We start from the raw sequence: 20,816 nt of genomic DNA, 5'->3' as shown, positions 1-20,816 counted from the left end.
AGATATAGTAGGGGTCAGTGAAGTGAAGTGGAAGGAAGACAAGGATTTCTGGTCAGATGAGTATCGGGTAATATCAACAGCAGCAGAAAATGGTATAACAGGTGTAGGGTTCGTTATGAATAGGAAGGTAGGGTAGAGGGTGTGTTACTGTGAACAGTTCAGTGACCGGGTTGTTCTAATCAGAATCGACAGCAGACCAACACCGACAACGGTAGTTCAGGTATACATGCCGACGTCGCAAGCTGAAGATGAACAGATAGAGAAAGTGTATGAGGATATTGAAAGGGTAATGCAGTATGTAAAGGGGGGGCGAAAATCTAATAGTCATGGGCGACTGGAATGCAGTTGTAGGGGAAGGAGTAGAAGTAAAGGTTACAGGAGAATGTTGGCTTGGGACAAGGAATGAAAGAGGAGAAAGACTAATTGAGTTCTGTAACAAGTTTCAGCTAGTAATAGCGAATACCCTGTTCAAGAATCACAAGAGGAGGAGGTATACTTGGAAAAGGCCGGGAGATACGGGAAGATTTCAATTAGATTACATCATGGTCAGACAGAGATTCCGAAATCAGATACTGGACTGTAAGGCGTACCCAGGAGCATATATAGACTCAGATCACAATATAGTAGTGATGAAGAGTAGGCTGAAGTTCAAGACATTAGTCAGGAAGAATCAATACGCAAAGAAGTGGGATACGGAAGTACTAAGGAATGACGAGATACGTTTGAAGTTCTCTAACGCTATAGATACAGCAATAAGGAATAGCGCAGTAGGCAGTACAGTTGAAGAGGAATGGACATCTCTAAAAAGGGCCATCACAGAAGTTGGGAAGGAAAACATAGGTACAAAGAAGGTAGCTGCGAAGAAACCATGGGTAACAGAAGAAATACTTCAGTTGATTGATGAAAGGAGGAAGTATAAACATGTTCCGGGAAAATCAGGAATACAGAAATACAAGTCGCTGAGGAATGAAATAAATAGGAAGTGCAGGGAAGCTAAGACGAAATGGCTGCAGGAAAAACGTGAAGACATCGAAAAATATATGATTGTCGGAAGGACAGACTCAGCATACAGGAAAGTCAAAACAACCTTTGGTGACATTAAAAGCAACGGTGGTAACATTAAGAGTGCAACGGGAATTCCACTGTTAAATGCAGAGCAGAGAGCAGTTAGGTGGAAAGAATACATTGAAAGCCTCTATGAGGGTGAAGGTTTGTCTGATGTGATAGAAGAAGAAACAGGAGTCGATTTAGAAGAGATAGGGGATCCAGTATTAGAATCGGAATTTAAAAGAGCTTTGGAGGACTTACGGTCAAATAAGGCATCAGAATTTCTAAAATCATTGGGGGAATTGGCCACAAAACGACTATTCACGTTGGTGTGTAGAATATATGAGTCTGGCGACATAGCATCTGACTTTCGGAAAAGCATCATCCACACAATTCCGAAGACGGCAGGATCTGACAAGTGCGAGAATTATCGCACAATCAGCTTAACAGCTCATGCATCGAAGCTGCTTACAAGAATAATATACAGAAGAATGGAAAAGAAAATTGAGAATGCGCTAGGTGACGATCAGTTTGGCTTTAGGAAAAGTAAAGGGACGAGAGAGGCAATTCTGACGTTACGGCTAATAATGGAAGCAAGGCTAAAGAAAAATCAAGACACTTTCATAGGATTTGTCGACCTGGAAAAAGCGTTCGACAATATAAAATTGTACAAGCTGTTCCAGATTCTGATAAAAGTAGGGGTAAGCTATAGGGAGAGATGGATCATATACAATATGTACAACAACCAAGAGGGAATAATAAGAGTGGACGATCAAGAACGAAGTGCTCGTATTAAGAAGGGTGTAAGACAAGGCTGTAGCCTTTCGCCCCTACTCTTCAATCTGTACATCGAGGAAGCAATGATGGAAATAAAAGAAAGGTTCAGGAGTGGAATTAAAATACAAGGTGAAAGGATATCAATGATACGATTCGCTGATGACATTGCTATCCTGAGTGAAAGTGAAGAAGAGTTAAATGATATGCTGAACGGAATGAACAGTCTAATGAGTACAGAGTATGGTTTGAGAGTAAATCGGAGAAAGACGAAGGTAATGAGAAGTAGTAGAAATGAGAACAGCGTGAAACTTAACATCAGGATTGATGGTCACGAAGTCAATGAAGTTAAGGAATTCTGCTACCTAGGCAGTAAAATAACCAATGACGGACGGAGCAAGGAGGACATCAAAAGCAGACTCGCTATGGCAAAAAAGGCATTTCTGGCCAAGAGAAGTCTACTAATATCAAATACCGGCCTTAATTTGAGGAAGAAATTTCTGAGGATGTACGTCTGGAGTACAGCATTGTATGGTAGTGAAACATGGACTGTGGGGAAACCGGAACAGAAGAGAATCGAAGCATTTGAGATGGGGTGCTATAGACGAATGTTGAAAATTAGGTGGACTGATAAGGTAAGGAATGAGGAGGTTCTACGCAGAATCGGAGAGGAAAGGAATATGTGGAAAATACTGATAAGGAGAAGGGACAGGATGATAGGACATCTGCTAAGACATGAGGGAATGATTTCCATGGTACTAGAGGGAGCTGTAGAGGGCAAAAACTGTAGAGGAAGACAGAGATTGGAATACGTCAAACAAATACACTCCTGGAAATTGAAATAAGAACACCGTGAATTCATTGTCCCAGGAAGGGGAAACTTTATTGACACATTCCTGGGGTCAGATACATCACATGATCACACTGACAGAACCACAGGGACATAGACACAGGCAACAGAGCATGCACAATGTCGGCACTAGTACGGTGTATATCCACCTTTCGCAGCAATGCAGGCTGCTATTCTCCCATGGAGACGATCGTAGAGATGCTGGATGTAGTCCTGTGGAACGGCTTGCCATGCCATTTCCACCTGGCGCCTCAGTTGGACCAGTGTTCGTGCTGGACGTGCCGACCGCGTGAGACGACGCTTCATCCAGTCCCAAACATGCTCAATGGGGGACAGATCCGGAGATCTTGCTGGCCAGGGTAGTTGACTTACACCTTCTAGAGCACGTTGGGTGGCACGGGATACATGCGGACGTGCATTGTCCTGTTGGAACAGCAAGTTCCCTTGCCGGTCTAGGAATGGTAGAACGATGGGTTCGATGACGGTTTGGATGTACCGTGCACTATTCAGTGTCCCCTCGACGATCACCAGTGGTGTACGGCCAGTGTAGGAGATCGCTCCCCACACCATGATGCCGGGTGTTGGCCCTGTGTGCCTCGGTCGTATGCAGTCCTGATTGTGGCGCTCACCTGCACGGCGCCAAACACGCATACGACCATCATTGGCACCAAAGCAGAAACGACTCTCATCGCTGAAGACGACACGTCTCCATTCGTCCCTCCATTCACGCCTGTCGCGACACCACTGGAGGCGGGCTGCACGATGTTGGGGCGTGAGCGGAAGACGGCCTCACGGTGTGCGGGACCGTAGCCCAGCTTCATGGAGACGGTTGCGAATGGTCCTCGCCGATACCCCAGGAGCAACAGTGTCCCTAATTTGCTGGGAAGTGGCGGTGCGGTCCCCTACGGCACTGCGTAGGATCCTACGGTCTTGGCGTGCATCCGTGCGTCGCTGCGGTCCGGTCCCAGGTCGGCGGGCACGTGCACCTTCCGCCGACCACTGGCGACAACATCGATGTACTGTGGAGACCTCACGCCCCACGTGTTGAGCAATTCGGCGGTACGTCCACCCGGCCTCCCGCATGCCCACTATACGCCCTCGCTCAAAGTCCGTCAACTGCACATACGGTTCACGTCCACGCTGTCGCGGCATGCTACCAGTGTTAAAGACTGCGATGGAGCTCCGTATGCCACGGCAAACTGGCTGACACTGACGGCGGCGGTGCACAAATGCTGCGCAGCTAGCGCCATTCGACGGCCAACACCGCGGTTCCTGGTGTGTCCGCTGTGCCGTGCGTGTGATCATTGCTTGTACAGCCCTCTCGCAGTGTCCGGAGCAAGTATGGTGGGTCTGACACACCGGTGTCAATGTGTTCTTTTTTCCATTTCCGGGAGTGTAATTGAGGACGTAGGTTGCAAGTGCTACTCTGAGATGAAGATGTTAGCACAGGAAAGGAATTCGTGGCAGGCCGCATCAGACCAGTCAGTAGACTGATGATCAAAAAAGAATGTCAAAGGGCGTTTGTCGGTCTATGGAGTCGTATGCTTTTTTAAAGTCAACAAAGGTAACTACAGTGTTTCTTGTCTGTCTGACATTCAAAAGTGTTCTCAAGTTCCAGATCTGTTCTATGCCTGATTTCCCTCTTCTGAAGCCTGCCTGTTATTCCCCTATTTGCGGATCTACTTGTGGTTCTAGTCTGTTGAATAACACCTTTGAGAGAATTTTGTATGTGACTGGTACTAGAGAAATACCTCTGTCATTCTTTGGATCTGACTTATCACCCTTTTTATCTAGCGGATGGATCAAAGCACATTTCTGTTCCTCTGGCAACTTCTCTGTGACCCAAATTTCTGAGATAATCTTACAAATTTTCTTGGTGATGTTTTCATCTTGGAGCTTCCAGATCTCGGCAATAATAACATCTTCTCCTGCTGCTCTTTAATTTTGCACTTGTTTGGATTCTATCTTTTCTATTGTGGGTGGATTAGAATCTGGGTTGGCTGTGGCCTTTTGGAAGGTTAATTTTTCTGTGGGTTTCTTGCAATTCAGAAGTTCATCAAAGTATTGTTTGAGGATTTTGCAATTTTCTTCCATGTTCTTTTCGAGGGAGCAGAGGCTAGGAGGTTGATAACCCTTCATATTTTCTTTGACTGTTCTGTAAAAATTATTTCTTGAGAATTCACACATGTATACTCACGAAGTGTTAGCAAAAGTTCTGCCATCCCTTACACCACCTGTAATGTACCCTGGGGTGACAAAAGTCATGGTATAGCGATATTCACATACAGGTATACAGATGGCGGCAGTATCGCGTACACAAGGTGTAAACAGACAGTGCATTGACGGAGCTGTCACTGTACTCAGGTGATTCGTGTGAAAAGGTTTCCGACGTGATTATGGCCTCACGACGAAAATTAACAAACTCTGAAAGCGGAATGGTAGTTGGAGCTAGGCGCATGTGACATTTCATTTTGGAAATCTTTAGGAAATTCGAGATCCACAGTGTCAGGAGCACGATGAGAATACCAAATTTCAGGCATTACCTCTCACCATGGACAAGGCAGTGGCCGATGTCCTTCACTTAACTACCGAGAGCACTTGTGTATAGCTGTCAGCGCTAGCAGACAAGCAGCCGCAGAAATCTATTTCGGACATACGACGAACATATCCCTGAGGTGAAGTTTGGTGATAATGGACGATGGCAGCAAACGACCGACGCGAGTGCGTTTGCCAACAGCACATTGCCTCCATCGTCTCTCCTGGGCTCGTGACTGTGTCAGTTGGACCCTAGACGACTGGAAAACGATGGCCTGGTCAGATGACTCCAGTTTTCAGTTGATAAGAGCTGATGATAGGATTCGAGTGTGGCGCAGATCCGGTGAAACCAACAAGGCACAGTGCGTTTGCCAACAGCACATTGCCTCCATCGTCTCTCCTGGGCTCGTGACTGTGTCAGTTGGACCCTAGACGACTGGAAAACGATGGCCTGGTCAGATGACTCCAGTTTTCAGTTGATAAGAGCTGATGATAGGATTCGAGTGTGGCGCAGATCCGGTGAAACCAACAAGGCACAGTGCGTTTGCCAACAGCACATTGCCTCCATCGTCTCTCCTAGGCTCGTGACTGTGTCAGTTGGACCCTAGACGACTGGAAAACGATGGCCTGGTCAGATGACTCCAGTTTTCAGTTGGTAAGAGCTGATGGTAGGATTCGAGTGTGGCGCAGATCCGGTGAAACCAACAAGGCACAGTGCGTTTGCCAACAGCACATTGCCTCCATCGTCTCTCCTAGGCTCGTGACTGTGTCAGTTGGACCCTAGACGACTGGAAAACGATGGCCTGGTCAGATGACTCCAGTTTTCAGTTGGTAAGAGCTGATGGTAGGATTCGAGTGTGGCGCAGATCCGGTGAAACCAACAAGGCACAGTGCGTTTGCCAACAGCACATTGCCTCCATCGTCTCTCCTAGGCTCGTGACTGTGTCAGTTGGACCCTAGACGACTGGAAAACGATGGCCTGGTCAGATGACTCCAGTTTTCAGTTGGTAAGAGCTGATGGTAGGATTCGAGTGTGGCGCAGATCCGGTGAAACCAACAAGGCACAGTGCGTTTGCCAACAGCACATTGCCTCCATCGTCTCTCCTAGGCTCGTGACTGTGTCAGTTGGACCCTAGACGACTGGAAAACGATGGCCTGGTCAGATGACTCCAGTTTTCAGTTGATAAGAGCTGATGATAGGATTCGAGTGTGGCGCAGATCCAGTGAAACCAACAAGGCACAGTGCGTTTGCCAACAGCACATTGCCTCCATCGTCTCTCCTAGGCTCGTGACTGTGTCAGTTGGACCCTAGACGACTGGAAAACGATGGCCTGGTCAGATGACTCCAGTTTTCAGTTGGTAAGAGCTGATGGTAGGATTCGAGTGTGGCGCAGATCCGGTGAAACAACAAGGCACAGTGCGTTTGCCAACAGCACATTGCCTCCATCGTCTCTCCTAGGCTCGTGACTGTGTCAGTTGGACCCTAGACGACTGGAAAACGATGGCCTGGTCAGATGACTCCAGTTTTCAGTTGGTAAGAGCTGATGGTAGGATTCGAGTGTGGCGCAGATCCGGTGAAACCAACAAGGCACAGTGCGTTTGCCAACAGCACATTGCCTCCATCGTCTCTCCTAGGCTCGTGACTGTGTCAGTTGGACCCTAGACGACTGGAAAACGATGGCCTGGTCAGATGACTCCAGTTTTCAGTTGGTAAGAGCTGATGGTAGGATTCGAGTGTGGCGCAGATCCGGTGAAACCAACAAGGCACAGTGCGTTTGCCAACAGCACATTGCCTCCATCGTCTCTCCTAGGCTCGTGACTGTGTCAGTTGGACCCTAGACGACTGGAAAACGATGGCCTGGTCAGATGACTCCAGTTTTCAGTTGATAAGAGCTGATGATAGGATTCGAGTGTGGCGCAGATCCGGTGAAACCAACAAGGCACAGTGCGTTTGCCAACAGCACATTGCCTCCATCGTCTCTCCTAGGCTCGTGACTGTGTCAGTTGGACCCTAGACGACTGGAAAACGATGGCCTGGTCAGATGACTCCAGTTTTCAGTTGGTAAGAGCTGATGGTAGGATTCGAGTGTGGCGCAGATCCGGTGAAACCAACAAGGCACAGTGCGTTTGCCAACAGCACATTGCCTCCATCGTCTCTCCTAGGCTCGTGACTGTGTCAGTTGGACCCTAGACGACTGGAAAACGATGGCCTGGTCAGATGACTCCAGTTTTCAGTTGGTAAGAGCTGGTGGTAGGATTCGAGTGTGGCGCAGATCCGGTGAAACCAACAAGGCACAGTGTGTTTGCCAACAGCACATTGCCTCCATCATCTCTCCTAGGCTCGTGACTGTGTCAGTTGGACCCTAGACGACTGGAAAACGATGGCCTGGTCAGATGACTCCCGTTTTCAGTTGGTAAGAGCTGATGTTAGGATTCGAGTGTGGCGCAGATCCGGTGAAACCAACAAGGCACAGTGCGTTTGCCAACAGCACATTGCCTCCATCGTCTCTCCTAGGCTCGTAACCTTGTCAGTTGGACCCTAGACGACTGGAAAACGATGGCCTGGTCAGATGACTCCAGTTTTCAGTTGATAAGAACTGATGATAGGATTCGAGTGTGGCGCAGATCCGGTGAAACCAACAAGGCACAGTGCGTTTGCCAACAGCACATTGCCTCCATCGTCTCTCCTAGGCTCGTGACTGTGTCAGTTGGACCCTAGACGACTGGAAAACGATGGCCTGGTCAGATGACTCCAGTTTTCAGTTGGTAAGAGCTGATGGTAGGATTCGAGTGTGGCGCAGATCCGGTGAAACCAACAAGGCACAGTGCGTTTGCCAACAGCACATTGCCTCCATCGTCTCTCCTAGGCTCGTGACTGTGTCAGTTGGACCCTAGACGACTGGAAAACGATGGCCTGGTCAGATGACTCCAGTTTTCAGTTGGTAAGAGCTGATGGTAGGATTCGAGTGTGGCGCAGATCCGGTGAAACCAACAAGGCACAGTGCGTTTGCCAACAGCACATTGCCTCCATCGTCTCTCCTAGGCTCGTGACTGTGTCAGTTGGACCCTAGACGACTGGAAAACGATGGCCTGGTCAGATGACTCCAGTTTTCAGTTGGTAAGAGCTGATGGTAGGATTCGAGTGTGGCGCAGATCCGGTGAAACCAACAAGGCACAGTGCGTTTGCCAACAGCACATTGCCTCCATCGTCTCTCCTAGGCTCGTGACTCTGTCAGTTGGACCCTAGACGACTGGAAAACGATGGCCTGGTCAGATGACTCCAGTTTTCAGTTGATAAGAGCTGATGATAGGATTCGAGTGTGGCGCAGATCCGGTGAAACCAACAAGGCACAGTGCGTTTGCCAACAGCACATTGCCTCCATCGTCTCTCCTAGGCTCGTGACTGTGTCAGTTGGACCCTAGACGACTGGAAAACGATGGCCTGGTCAGAAGACTCCAGTTTTCAGTTGATAAGATCTGTTGATAGGATTCGAGTGTGGCGCAGATCCGGTGAAACCAACAAGGCACAGTGCGTTTGCCAACAGCACATTGCCTCCATCGTCTCTCCTAGGCTCGTGACTGTGTCAGTTGCACCCTAGACGACTGGAAAACGATGGCCTGGTCAGATGACTCCAGTTTTCAGTTGATAAGAGCTGATGATAGGATTCGAGTGTGGCGCAGATCCGGTGAAACCAACAAGGCACAGTGCGTTTGCCAACAGCACATTGCCTCCATCGTCTCTCCTAGGCTCGTGACTGTGTCAGTTGGACCCTAGACGACTGGAAAACGATGGCCTGGTCAGAAGACTCCAGTTTTCAGTTGATAAGAGCTGTTGATAGGATTCGAGTGTGGCGCAGATCCGGTGAAACCAACAAGGCACAGTGCGTTTGCCAACAGCACATTGCCTCCATCGTCTCTCCTAGGCTCGTGACTGTGTCAGTTGGACCCTAGACGTCTGGAAAACGATGGCCTGGTTAGATGACTCCAGTTTTCAGTTGGTAAGAGCTGGTGGTAGGATTCGAGTGTGGCGCAGATCCGGTGAAACCAACAAGGCACAGTGTGTTTGCCAACAGCACATTGCCTCCATCATCTCTCCTAGGCTCGTGACTGTGTCAGTTGGACCCTAGACGACTGGAAAACGATGGCCTGGTCAGATGACTCCCGTTTTCAGTTGGTAAGAGCTGATGTTAGGATTCGAGTGTGGCGCAGATCCGGTGAAACCAACAAGGCACAGTGCGTTTGCCAAAAGGACATTGCCTCCATCGTCTCTCCTAGGCTCGTAACCTTGTCAGTTGGACCCTAGACGACTGGAAAACGATGGCCTGGTCAGATGACTCCAGTTTTCAGTTGATAAGAACTGATGATAGGATTCGAGTGTGGCGCAGATCCGGTGAAACCAACAAGGCACAGTGCGTTTGCCAACAGCACATTGCCTCCATCGTCTCTCCTAGGCTCGTGACTGTGTCAGTTGCACCCTAGACGACTGGAAAACGATGGCCTGGTCAGATGACTCCAGTTTTCAGTTGGTAAGAGCTGATGGTAGGATTCGAGTGTGGCGCAGATCCGGTGAAACCAACAAGGCACAGTGCGTTTGCCAACAGCACATTGCCTCCATCGTCTCTCCTAGGCTCGTGATTGTGTCAGTTGGACCCTAGACGACTGGAAAACGATGGCCTGGTCAGATGACTCCAGATTTCAGTTGGTAAGAGCTGATGGTAGGATTCGAGTGTGGCGCAGATCTGGTGAAACCAACAAGGCACAGTGCGTTTGCCAACAGCACATTGCCTCCATCGTCTCTCCTAGGCTCGTGACTGTGTCAGTTGGACCCTAGACGACTGGAAAACGATGGCCTGGTCAGATGACTCCAGTTTTCAGTTGGTAAGAGCTGATGGTAGGATTCGAGTGTGGCGCAGATCCGGTGAAACCAACAAGGCACAGTGCGTTTGCCAACAGCACATTGCCTCCATCGTCTCTCCTAGGCTCGTGACTGTGTCAGTTGGACCCTAGACGACTGGAAAACGATGGCCTGGTCAGATGACTCCAGTTTTCAGTTGGTAAGAGCTGATGGTAGGATTCGAGTGTGGCGCAGATCCGGTGAAACCAACAAGGCACAGTGCGTTTGCCAACAGCACATTGCCTCCATCGTCTCTCCTAGGCTCGTGACTGTGTCAGTTGGACCCTAGACGACTGGAAAACGTTGGCCTGGTCAGATGACTCCAGTTTTCAGTTGATAAGAGCTGATGATAGGATTCGAGTGTGGCGCAGATCCGGTGAAACCAACAAGGCACAGTGCGTTTGCCAACAGCACATTGCCTCCATCGTCTCTCCTAGGCTCGTGACTGTGTCAGTTGGACCCTAGACGACTGGAAAACGATGGCCTGGTCAGATGACTCCAGTTTTCAGTTGGTAAGAGCTGATGGTAGGATTCGAGTGTGGCGCAGATCCGGTGAAACCAACAAGGCACAGTGCGTTTGCCAACAGCACATTGCCTCCATCGTCTCTCCTAGGCTCGTGACTGTGTCAGTTGGACCCTAGACGACTGGAAAACGATGGCCTGGTCAGAAGACTCCAGTTTTCAGTTGATAAGAGCTGTTGATAGGATTCGAGTGTGGCGCAGATCCGGTGAAACCAACAAGGCACAGTGCGTTTGCCAACAGCACATTGCCTCCATCGTCTCTCCTAGGCTCGTGACTGTGTCAGTTGGACCCTAGACGACTGGAAAACGATGGCCTGGTCAGAAGACTCCAGTTTTCAGTTGATAAGAGCTGTTGATAGGATTCGAGTGTGGCGCAGATCCAGTGAAACCAACAAGGCACAGTGCGTTTGCCAACAGCACATTGCCTCCATCGTCTCTCCTAGGCTCGTGACTGTGTCAGTTGGACCCTAGACGACTGGAAAACGATGGCCTGGTCAGAAGACTCCAGTTTTCAGTTGATAAGAGCTGTTGATAGGATTCGAGTGTGGCGCAGATCCGGTGAAACCAACAAGGCACAGTGCGTTTGCCAACAGCACATTGCCTCCATCGTCTCTCCTAGGCTCGTGACTGTGTCAGTTGGACCCTAGACGACTGGAAAACGATGGCCTGGTCAGAAGACTCCAGTTTTCAGGTGATAAGAGCTGTTGATAGGATTCGAGTGTGGCGCAGATCCGGTGAAACCAACAAGGCACAGTGCGTTTGCCAACAGCACATTGCCTCCATCGTCTCTCCTAGGCTCGTGACTGTGTCAGTTGGACCCTAGACGACTGGAAAACGATGGCCTGGTCAGATGACTCCAGTTTTCAGTTGGTAAGAGCTGATGGTAGGATTCGAGTGTGGCGCAGATCCGGTGAAACCAACAAGGCACATAATGTGGACTGTGTTTGCATGCGATGGATCCTCTGGTCCAACTGAACCGATTATTGACTGGAAATGGTTATGTTCGGCTACCTGGAGACCATTTTCAGCTATTTACAGTCTTCATGTTCCCAAACAACGATGGAATTTTTATGGATGACAGTGGGCTATGTCATTGTACCACAGTTGTTAGCGACTGGGTTGAAAAACATTCTGAACAATTCGAGCGAATGATTTGACCACACAGATCGCCCGGCATGAATCCCATCGAACATTTATGAGACATAATCAAGAGAGCAGTCCATGCACAAAATCCTGAACTGGCACCACTTTCTCAATTATGGATGGCTATAGAAGCAGTTAGGCTAAGAATTTCCTCAGGGGGCTTCCAACGACTTGTTGATTTCATGCACTACGAGGGCGAAAGAAGGCCCGACACGACATTATGAGATATCCCATGACTTATGTCACCTCAGTGTAAGTGAAATACAGTCGGTCGCAAATTTGACTCTACGACCTTATGGAGCCACCCATTTGAATAGAGCCGTGCATAGCCCGGTTACCTAGGTACATCAATATGGAGGTAAAGTCGCAGAATGTATACTCACTATATACAACAGGAAATGGTAAATGTGATTACACTACTTTTTATGTTACGAATACTTATTTTATAATTCGTTGTTTCCATGACTTTGTTGTTGGTTGTCTTCGATTTGTCTTGCTGAATTCCGTTTTTTTCTTTACATGTTTATTTTTATTATGCATGTATAGGACACGACGTGTGATATTTCTGGTATACGTATACCCTTGTGGCGCCACATTTAACGACGTCCAATGCTCACAAATTATAACTGGAAGCACGCAATTTCGCAAGTTTCTTCCATTTTACAGGTGTTATGGGGAGGGCAAAATTTTATACTACTATTCAGTTGAGTAAAAAGTGTGAAATACGGCACCTTTCGTTTATTATGAAAATAAAGCGGCTCACCTCAGGGTCAAGCGGGGAAGGTTTGTCGGCCAAAGCTGGAAACCTACTGCTGTGCCCGCCTTGTATCGATCTGTAGTTATGGTATAAATTACATACGGAAGTAATAAGGATTCGTATAATTAGATTATAGGGAGAGTCAGATTCAAATGTGGAACAGTACCGTTTGATTACGGCCAAACTGCCGTATCATTTTTATAGGTCTGTAGCTACGATTCATGCATCGTGCAAGTTCTGAATTATTTTCTGCGCCGCAGTATGTCCACTGCTGGCCACCGTAAATGCAACACCCTGAAGGAAGCATCCGATTCGAGTGAAATTTACACCATGGGTTTGCAGCGATGAGATATGCAACTGATTAGAATTTCAGCGCAGACGCACATCACGCGCGCCTGTGGCGCCACCTCATAGCGCCATTTAAGGCTTGGCGATTTCGACGAGTGTATGTTCGGCACATGTGTTTACCTTGTGGTTGTTTCACAAGACGATCAGTTATGCCTCATAGACAACAGCGAACATCTTTTGATCAAGTATCCGAGTTCGACAGAGGAAGGATAGTGGCTTACCGAGATTGTGCATTATCATACAGAGAAATCGCTAGTCGTGTTGGATGAAACCAAACTGTAATGCGGATATGTGACCGTTGGATGCAGGAGGGTACGACGGACCGACGTGGTCGATCGCATTCACCTCGGTGCACCACTGCACGTGCTGATAGGCAAATTGTGCGCATGGCAGTGACGGATCGCTCAGTGACATCCCGAACCATAGCACAGCACATTGCGTCTGTAACGTATCATCCAGTGTCTGCGCGTACCATTCGATGCCGTTTACAGCAGAGTGGTCTGTCCGCAAGACGCCCATTGCTTCGTATACCATTGACGCAGAACCACAGACGTCTCCGTCGCCCATTGTGTGATGAGAGACGGATGTGGACGGCAGAATGGAATGACATTGTCTTTACTGACGAGGCACGCTTCTGTCTGCAGCACCACGATGGTCGGATTCGAGTGTGGAGACACCGTGGAGAGAGGATGCTGGACAGCTGCATTATGCACCGCCACACTGGTCTTGCACCGGGTATTATGGTATGGGGCGATACTGGATATTACTCTCGCACGCCTCTAGTACGCATTGCCGGTACTTTAAATAGCCGGCGCTACATATCCGAGGTGCTGGAGCCAGTTGTCCTTCCTTACCTTCAGGGCTCGGCCACAGCCATATTTCAACAGGATAATGCACGACCACACGTGGCACGCATTGTCCAAAGGTTCTTCGTCAATAACCAGATAGAATTGCTTCCCTGGCCGGCTCGCTCTCCGGATCTTTCGCCGATAGAAAACATGTGGTCCATGGTTGCTCAACGAGTGACCCAGATTACATGCCCAGCTGCCACACCAGATGATCTTTGGCAACGTGTGGGAGCTGCTTGGGCTGCTGTACCCCAGGAACACATCCAACGTCTCTTTGACTCAATGCCGAGACGTGTGGCAGCGGTGATCTCCAACAATGGCGGCTACTCTGGCTACTGATTCTGGCAGCAACCACATGTCACAGACGTCTGTAAACGTAATCATTTGATACTTGGTCAACATGTTATCTACAAAATAAATTTTGTTGTGCTACCTCTTGTCTTTCTTGGTGTTGCATTTACGGTGGCCAGCAGTGTATAACCCGCCTACGAGTCATCACAGAATTTATAGACGGATATTCACTCTTGGTCATTAACAGTCACGGTATAGTAATAATGCACTGCCCTCAGCTGCTAGATCGCATAGATTGACACGGTTCCGAAAAGGACGACTTCCGACTTCTACCGACAAACGACGCTCCCAGCATCTTCCGCGGAAAGAGGCCAAGTCCCCGCAATTGGAAAATGCACGTGGAAAGACGACGCCGATGATGGCAGATGCCACCGGGGGATGGGGGGGGGGGGGGGGTAGATATACTGGTAATGGTTTCAACATCGTCCGCCAACAGCGTAGTGACAAGGCTACCAGATCTCCATCTGTGTCCACCCTTTAGTGAGGAATGTTCACAGACAGAAGGCTCGCTGTGGTGCAAACGTGTGAAGCAAGCAGGCAACTGTACCACGGAGATGCACTCGTGCTTCGTACAGCCAACTGAGCGAAAGGGGTCAAATTGTGGCCTTCCGAGCCCTTTCGGGTTATTGCCACGTTTGTTGGGCGTGCTGCGTTTGTTGTGCAACGATGCCAATGTCAGTGGTCAGCCGGCCGAAGTGGCCGTGCGGTTAAAGGCGCTGCAGTCTGGAACCGCAAGACCGCTACGGTCGCAGGTTCGAATCCTGCCTCGGGCATGGATGTTTGTGATGTCCTTAGGTTAGTTAGGTTTAACTAGTTCTAAGTTCTAGGGGACTAATGACCTCAGCAGTTGAGTCCCATAGTGCTCAGAGCCATTTTTTTGTCAGTGGTCACGTGAACAATGTCACACCCGTAGACGACATTCTGGACATCCAAGTAAGCACAGACGCCCGCCAGGATCGTCGTATTTTAAAGACAGCAGTGACAGATCGTACAGCTACCACAACACAGATAAGTGTACTTGTGATTTCAGTTTTTTATTTATTTATTTATTTAGCGTATGATACATAACAATCGCAGTAACAGATAAAATACAGTACCACAGACACATTAAAATACAGTTTAGAACTTTATATCTAAGCCACTGATTCAATCCACCACTTCGGAAGTAACCAGGTTCGAATCGACTAGATTTCCGGGAAAGGCACGGAGGGGTCAGTCCTCTGCTATACGCTTCACTGTTTGTGGAACGTCAGCACAGTCACAGTATGTGGTGTCCACCCAACCCCATTTATGAAGAATTGAAGCACTTCTTCCCACACCACATCTGAAACGGTTAAGCCTGCTCCAAGCGTGTCTTGGCAAGCTGAAACCATTGAGTCTTACTATTGGTTCTTCAACTTTCAAGATGCCCTGTGGAGTAGAAGATGTCCATTCTTTCCGCCAGCTGTCTTTGGGGTCGAAATGGTTCCTTAACAATTCCATGACCGTTTTACATGCCGTAATGTTCCAGATGTGATACGCACAGTGTGACGAAGTTGAATGTCCACAAGGTGAGTTTGGCAGCTATTAAGCCATACTGCAGAGCAGTACTCCGCTGAGGAATAGACGAGTGGTAAAGCAGATGTTCTCAATGTGTTGGCGTCAGCTCCCCATGATGTACCAGCTAGACGCTGAAGATGGTTATTACTGCTCTTCAGTTTTGCAGCAGATTTGCGTATTAGGGCTTTATACACTCCTGGAAATTGAAATAAGAACACCGTGAATTCATTGTCCCAGGAAGGGGAAACTTTATTGACACATTCCTGGGGTCAGATACATCACATGATCACACTGACAGAACCACAGGCACATAGACACAGGCAACAGAGCATGCACAATGTCGGCACTAGTACAGTGTATATCCACCTTTCGCAGCAATGCAGGCTGCTATTCTCCCATGGAGACGATCGTAGAGATGCTGGATGTAGTCCTGTGGAACGGCTTGCCATGCCATTTCCACCTGGCGCCTCAGTTGGACCAGCGTTCGTGCTGAACGTGCAGACCGCGTGAGACGACGCTTCATCCAGTCCCAAACATGCTCAATGGGGGACAGATCCGGAGATCTTGCTGGCCAGGGTAGTTGACTTACACCTTCTAGAGCACGTTGGGTGGCACGGGATACATGCGGACGTGCATTGTCCTGTTGGAACAGCAAGTTCCCTTGCCGGTCTAGGAATGGTAGAACGATGGGTTCGATGACGGTTTGGATGTACCGTGCACTATTCAGTGTCCCCTCGACGATCACCAGTGGTGTACGGCCAGTGTAGGAGATCGCTCCCCACACCATGATGCCGGGTGTTGGCCCTGTGTGCCTCGGTCGTATGCAGTCCTGGCGACAACATCGATGTACTGTGGAGACCTCACGCCCCACGTGTTGAGCAATTCGGCGGTACGTCCACCCGGCCTCCCGCATGCCCACTATACGCCCTCGCTCAAAGTCCGTCAACTGCACATACGGTTCACGTCCACGCTGTCGCGGCATGCTACCAGTGTTAAAGACTGCGATGGAGCTCCGTATGCCACGGCAAAGTGGCTGACACTGACGGCGGCGGTGCACAAATGCTGCGCAGCTAGCGCCATTCGACGGCCAACACCGCGGTTCCTGGTGTGTCCGCTGTGCCGTGCGTGTGATCATTGCTTGTACAGCCCTCTCGCAGTGTCCGGAGCAAGTATGGTGGGTCTGACACACCGGTGTCAATGTGTTCTTTTTTCCATTTCCAGGAGTGTATCTTCACACAGGGGACCACCTTGATCATTTTTAATAACAGACCTTCCTTCCAAACGGTGTCGTCAGCTAGCGTGAGATCAAGGAAAAGAGAGACGCTCTTCAGCTTTTTCTCAAAACCAGCTTCCACAAAAGTGGTTAGTGAAAGGACTTGATCACTGCAGTCACGACCGGGGCGGAATCCCGCTTATTCAACTGGAATTAACTCTTCGATTGCAGGTGCTATTCTATTCAATATCAGCCTTTCCAAAAGCTTGTACGTGACAGAGAGCAAGGCTATTGATCGATAACTTTGAGATAAGTTTGGATCTTTTCCTGGCTTCAAAATTGCAATGATTTTGGTCTTCTTGAATATTGCAGGTAACTTCCCTGATTCCAATATGCTACTAAAAAACAATGCCAACTGTTGTTTTAGTTCAGGATAAATCCCGTGTAATCCTTCTGCTTTTCCATTCTGATTTCAGATGTGTCAACGTCAGCTGTTGCAAACCTGTTATTAGCGATGGGACTTCTGGCACGCACACCTGTAGCCCGTTTTCCTTTCACGTCAAATCATCGACGTTCACGGCTTGACATGTACCGTCAGAGGGTCACTTAGAATGGCGCGCTGTGATCTTCAGCGATTAAAACAGATTCTGCCTGCACACAAGTGATGGTCGTTTGCAGAATTGTTTCCTAGAGTGCATTCGTCCAAGACACACTAGCCTTATGGTCTGGGGTGTGATAAGCTACAACTCTCGTTCACCTTTGGTGTTTCTGGAGGAGACGGTGACCAGCGCTCGGTACGAGCAGAATGTTGTTAGACCCTTTATTTGTCGTCCTTGCAACAGAAAGGTGTTACGCATAATGCTCTTTCACACACTGCCCGTGATCGTCAACGTGCTCTCCAATACGTGCGGTAGCTTCCCTGGCCAGCACCATCTCCAGACTTGTCTCCATCGAGCACGTGTGGAATATCATGGGATAAGAAGTGGCTCGTGCGACCTGTCAATCAACAGCACTTACAGAAGTACGTGAACAGGTCGAACAGAGGTGGAATATCGTATCCCAGGACAGTATTCGGCATCTGTACGATAGACTGGATGCTTGAGTCAACACACGCATTGACACTTGTGGAGGCGACACCACATACTAATCATCTTGGGGTTGAAGCTCTTTTTTCTGTGTTTGCTTTAACAATATATTTGTTTTGGATAGGGTCCACCTTTAGCAAAACACAATTTTCTTTTTTAACCCAAACATGTTTCACTGCAGTTGCAGCATCTCCAGCAAACACAAACACACACACACACACACACACAGACACACACACACACACACACACACACACACACACAATATGTACAGACACCTCTGAAAGATTCAGAACAACCGCCAGGAACACCTTCAACTGTTCCACCGTCAGCCATCTCGTTTTCACACCTTCAACTGTTCCACTGTCCGCCATGTTTGTTTTTACAGCTAGTAAACTTTGAAACAGTGACAGTGACAGTGACAGCTCTATATACAGTGTTTGACGGTGATGAAGATAAGGAAAAAGAAAACGTAAGTGAAACATAATTGAAACAGACAGACACACACACATAGAATTAATTAATTTCAGGCATAGAAATAACATTTTTCAAATCGTAATTTTGGCTTAAACAGTTTATTTATTTTAAGGTGTAAGTGGCTGCAGATGACAAACTGTGAAACAAAACAGTCACTGTAGAAACACAATACATCAGAAAAACCACACCATGTGGTAAAAAGGTATGAATTCATAATTTTATGTGTTTTTTCAAATATCTGTAATTACGATTTAAAAGCTAATAGTTGCATGTATACAAACAGTAAAGAACATTCTTTATCTTTAACAGCCATAAAATAAAAGCCCACTGAAGATTCTGCAACTGCAGTGAAACATGTCTGGGTTAAAAAAGAAAATTGTGTTTTGCTGAAGGCGGACCCTATCCAAAAACATATGTACCATGTACTAATATGGCTGTTTCCGCATGGGTGGATACCTGGTACCTCAGAACCGCTTCTGCTATCGATCTGTGAATGTAATCGTTTCATTTACTCCACATGCAATGTTGCAACAATGAATCTTGAATGAATTGGAAACCTCTGAAAGGGTATGCTGTTTTTCAGGCAGTGCATATAGAGGATATGTGCCACAATTCGCACTTTTTACTCTACATCATAATCGTATGAGATTTTGCCGTCCCCATGCCATCAGTAAATGAAAGAACTCATGAAACTTGGTGTTTCGAGCCATAATTTGTGACCGTAGGACGCCGTTAATTGTGGAACTCATCTACCATAATTTCAACCCTATTGCTCTTGATTTCATAACTTGCGTCCATTTCTTACCTCACTAATTCATTGCGGAGATGAGTGATGTGTAGGATGTTTGATAATGTATGCAGTCTGTCGACGCAACAGCGTCGCTTTGCTCCCAATATGTATTCGACACATATCGGCACAAAAACAGCTGTTCGGCGAATGCGTGCTCGGTGAACCTATTCCTGGCCCATCGGGGTCAGATTCATTACTACAAATCAGTATCACATTTGAACGTAAGCCTACCGATAACACACTTTCACGAAACGTTGTTACTTCTGTGTGCCATTTCTCTCATTGTCGCTGATAGCTTCGTGGAACCTGAGTTGATAGCAGTGCAATGCAGAATTGAGAGAAACAAATCCCCTCCTCCCCACCCTCCACCGGCATTGTAGTGACCACCTTGTACTTCCTCTTCACCTCACCTCACGCAACACGGTTACGTGGAAGGGCTATAGGTAGTTATGCGAAGAAGTAAAAATGTCATTATTGTTTATAGGTTGCAAATACGATACACGACTTCCGTATCTTAAACATGTGAGGCCGAGGCCCCAACAGAGAGACTGCATCTGGAGTACTGGATCGTTTGAATCTATTACTTCGACTTTCAAAAACGAAATAGTCACGTACTTCAGATGCACAGATTAAGGAACCACAGAAGTCCAAAATAGACACAGAATCAAACTCCAGCCAATCAGTAACTGAAACCACTGTGCTGAACAGTGGAACTCACGAAGATCAACTGTGTTCTCTGACAGTTAGCAGGGATGTCAGAGATGAAGTTAAACAAGCATTTGTTCTTCCTGGCAGATTAAAACTGTGTGCCCGACCGAGACTCGAACTCGGGACCTTTGCCTTTCGCGGGCAAGTGCTCTACCAACTGAGCTACCGAAGCACGACTCACGCCCGGTACTCACAGCTTTACTTCTGCCAGTACCTCGTCTCCTACCTTCCAAACTTTACAGATGCTCTCCTGCGAACCTTGCAGAACTAGCACTCCTGAAAGAAAGGATATTGCGGAGACATGGCTTAGCCACAGCCAGCGCACACTCCGCTGCAGAGTGAAAATCTCATTCTGGAAACATCCCCCAGGCTGTGGCTAAGCCATGTCTCCGCAATATCCTTTCTTTCAGGAGTGCTAGTTCTGCAAGGTTCGCAGGAGAGCATCTGTAAAGTTTGGAAGGTAGGAGACGAGGTACTGGCAGAAGTAAAGCTGTGAGTACCGGGCGTGAGTCGTGCTTCGGTAGCTCAGTTGGTAGAGCAGTTGCCCGCGAAAGGCAAAGGTCCCGAGTTCGAGTCTCGGTCGGGCACACAGTTTTAATCTGCCAGGAAGTTTCATATCAGCGCACACTCCGCTGCAGAGTGAAAATCTCATTCAAGCATTTGTTCGTTCGGATCCGGAAATGTGGACGTTTGCCGTGACGGGGTTCTCAGCGTCATGATGTTGTTCAAAGCGGTGCGAAACAGCAGTTAAATAGCAGTGATGAACAGAATCCCAAAAACGAAGGTCATACCCAGTTCTTTAATTTCATTTCTCAAGAAAACTAAATAATAGTAAAACTCAACATCGTCGCTGATTTGTTTATTGAAATTCTCAAAATTAAAGCTTTCTGCTTTTCTCTTCCATGCAGACTATTTGGTATTTCGCAAACTCAGAT

At 48.0% G+C, this 20,816-nt stretch overlaps 1 non-coding gene across 1 annotated transcript; it reads left to right on the top strand.

The window, feature by feature from the left end:
• The first annotated feature begins 20,394 nt into the window (after positions 1–20,394).
• Trnas-cga (transfer RNA serine (anticodon CGA)) lies at positions 20,395–20,469 on the top strand. The gene has a single exon. It is a non-coding gene; the product is annotated as a tRNA-Ser (tRNA).
• The last annotated feature ends 347 nt before the right edge of the window (positions 20,470–20,816 follow it).

This window comes from Schistocerca nitens, chromosome 1, assembly GCF_023898315.1.
Source record: "Schistocerca nitens isolate TAMUIC-IGC-003100 chromosome 1, iqSchNite1.1, whole genome shotgun sequence".
NCBI lineage: Eukaryota > Metazoa > Arthropoda > Insecta > Orthoptera > Acrididae > Schistocerca > Schistocerca nitens.
Note: the sequence above shows the minus strand (reverse complement) of the source record. Positions and strands in the feature narration are given on the sequence as shown.